Source organism: Pteropus vampyrus, unplaced genomic scaffold (genome assembly GCF_000151845.1).
Source record: "Pteropus vampyrus isolate Shadow unplaced genomic scaffold, Pvam_2.0 Scaffold204, whole genome shotgun sequence".
NCBI classification, from domain to species: Eukaryota; Metazoa; Chordata; class Mammalia; order Chiroptera; family Pteropodidae; genus Pteropus; species Pteropus vampyrus.
In genome coordinates, this window is record NW_011888985.1 from 632,648 (window position 1) to 635,495 (window position 2,848).

At 57.9% G+C, this 2,848-nt stretch overlaps 1 protein-coding gene across 3 annotated transcripts in view; it reads right to left on the minus strand.

The window, feature by feature from the left end:
- Positions 1 to 2,848, minus strand: part of SH3BP4 (SH3 domain binding protein 4) — a 64,276-nt gene that overhangs the window by 25,024 nt on the left and 36,404 nt on the right. Inside the window, exon 2 of one of the 3 annotated variants that reach the window (XM_011372350.1) lies at positions 1,948 to 1,952. The exons of the other annotated variants lie outside the window; for them this stretch is intronic. The gene's annotated coding sequence lies outside the window, so the exon portion shown is untranslated. The remainder of the gene's footprint in view (positions 1 to 1,947; positions 1,953 to 2,848) is intronic. 3 annotated transcript variants of the gene reach the window in all.

Consider the following 2,848-nt stretch of genomic DNA (forward strand, 5'->3'; position numbering starts at 1 on the left):
CTTTAAAACTATTACATACACTTATTTTTCACCTTTACCCAAGAAAAAGTCAAATTTGACAGAAAAGAAAAGTTGAAATGTTTGAGATCTTTCAGGGAGCCTGCATCCTCGGTCCAGGGGAGGGCCGTGGGTGGGGGTCACCATGCTGTCAGACACCGATGTCAGCAGCCCCCAAGGCCACATATACCGCCAAACGCTCAGTGGTGAGTTTGACCAACTTTCAAAAAGCAAGCGGATCAGGAGATTTAGCTGCAGAGATGCAGTTTAATCCTCAAGCGATGCCCCAACCACTCTTTCAAGGGTGGCGAAGGGACACAGGGGTCTCTGCAGCTGGCGAACGTGCCAGAAGGTGACAGCTCTGACACGACGCAGTATGTACAATTTCAGGGAAAACTGTTCATGGAGATGGAAATTCGGGCCGGGAGGTCTGAAGAGATGGATGGGATTTAGAATGTCGCCGTAATAAAGACGATGATTAACAAAATCCTCACTGTCCAGTTAGATAATCGGGTCTAAAAATCCAGACGTTTCCATGAGTCCATATATTTGCCCAACTGATTTGAATGCTCGTCTAAGTCTTTCCATTTTGGGGGGAGGCATTTTGCGTAGTGTAGACCTGGTCTCACAGCACGTGGCTTACAGTGGACAAATGCTGGCCGTCCACTGGACCCAGCGTGTTTCACACGCGGCCCTGCACCCTAACCACAACCACATCAGGGGTAGTATCTTTTTTTTTTTCTCTTTTTTTTTTGCCAGGAGGAAGGTGCTCAGGCCAGGTGGGCTGTGTATTTAAAGATGAAGGCTTCAGAGATATTCGGTAGGTAATCTGGGAAAACCTCCTTTAAGGAGCCGAGATCGGGACGTCTCAGCGTGTCCCCCACGATGGCTGACGCGACTTGATTACACACAGCAGGCTGCATTCAGGAATCCTTGTTCTGGGAATCTCAAGTTACGTGCACCCTGAAACACTGACTGACAGGTGACCTGGGCGGGTGCCTCGGATGTACCTGGACGGCCTGGCCTACCAGTGTGACCAGCCTCCGTGAGGGACTGGACTTCACCTGCAGGCCTCAGAGGTCGGTCACCTCTCCAGAACAGCCTGTAGCTGCATGCACCCTTGGCTGAGGCAGCCAGCACGGGACCTCGGGACATCTGAGAAGGGCGGGCTGTAGGGGCCACTCCTCCCTGCAGCTCCAAACCCGTGGCCTTGCCCAGACTCGCTTACTGTATCTGACTCATAACTAATGAGTTTTCCTTTTCTTGTATAACGCCAATTCATTTAGAGAGAAAAGATCCTGTTTCTAGCTCCGCCCCAGAAACTTAGGAGGCTGACCTCTGAACAGATGACGGCGTCGTGCACACAGATTCCGGTGGCAAACTCGGAGACCTGAGCGTGGCCACTTGGCCACTCTGGCCCACTGGCTGGCTCGCAAGCTCCAGAATCACAGAGTGTTCGTGTGGAGTCCCCTCTGAGTAACAATTTAAAAACGAATGAATGAGGGAAAATAACAGCTTACGGGCATCTTTGGAAAGTGCACGGCAGTGTGCCAGGTTCTCTGGTGGCCCTGACCGCTGGCGGGGCAGAGGGACGGCCACCTGCAGGAGGACCCGGGCATAAAGAGCGCTTGGGCTGCTGCCCAGCCAGCTCTGTTCCTGCCTCGTTCGGCAGGACTCACTCTCCGCGCTGCAGCTTCATTTCTGGAGCAGGAATGTCACGTTGATTTCATCAGATTTCCTCCAGCTTAAAAAAAACAGGAGTTCCGACCCACTCTTGGTGGCTGCGGTCACCAGGCTCTGTCACAGAAACTCCATCGCGTCTGCCCGCCTCACTCACTTGCCAAAGTCACCCAAAGACACCCTTTCCCGGCTGACCTGTCCTCCTGTAAACCCCCGCCTGGCACCCAATGCCCCGGGCTCCTGACCCGCAGAGCGGGGCTGTGGGGACACCTGGCCTTCAGAGTCACAATGAGACCAGAAGGAAGGAGAATTGGTGGTGACCCAGCGAGGCAGAGCGGGCCCGGCTGTGCCTCCGAGTGTCTCAGCATCCCATTGCCCCTGAGGAAACAGCCCTGGGCGGGGGGAGGGCGCCCCGCAGCCTCCGCAGCACCCCATTCCCTCTGCCTCTTGACCCTTGGCCCAACCGGCAGCAGCCCAAGTGGAAAGCCAACACGTGACTGGTGTCCCCTTTCCAGGCGCTCCCTCCCTTGACAGAGAAGGCACAAGCTCCAGTTACGAGGCAGGCCCCGCGGAGTGACACGCAAAGCCTTCCTGCCGCCGTGGGGACTTCTCCCAGTGACGGAGTCTCACCTCGCGTCCCCCTGGAGCACAAGACGGAACTGCCGCCCTGTGGCCTGGAGGAGGGCATGGCCCCGCTGGAGGGTCCCCAGGGGGCGCTGGCCCCGTCTACCAGTGTCATGGGGAGTGTGCTTCACCTTGGTTCAACGACCGAGCTCGGTTTAGGGGCGGCAGCTGCTCGGAGCACCTGGCAGGCCGTCTGCGTGGGGTGACGCACCCCCGCCCCCGAGTCTGAGGAAGGTGGGCAGCTCCCGGACAGGGCGCCGGGTCACCTCAGCAAGCACCTGCCGAGCATCCACTCCTAGGGAACGGCTCTGTGCGCGACAGCTGTCGGGACAGGGGACGGAGTGCAGGAGCGTCGTGCTCAGGGCGCACGTCTGAGACGAGCATGAGCTCGTAAACTCGGAGCACGAAGGCTCTGCATGTCGTACACGCACATTCGCCACCTCGTCTGTTCCCCCAAAGGGGCAGCTGAGCCCACCCGCGGGCTCCACGGGGACGGGTGGGGGGGAGGAGCAGGCCCGAGGGGGCGGGGCGGGGACCGCGGAGGGGG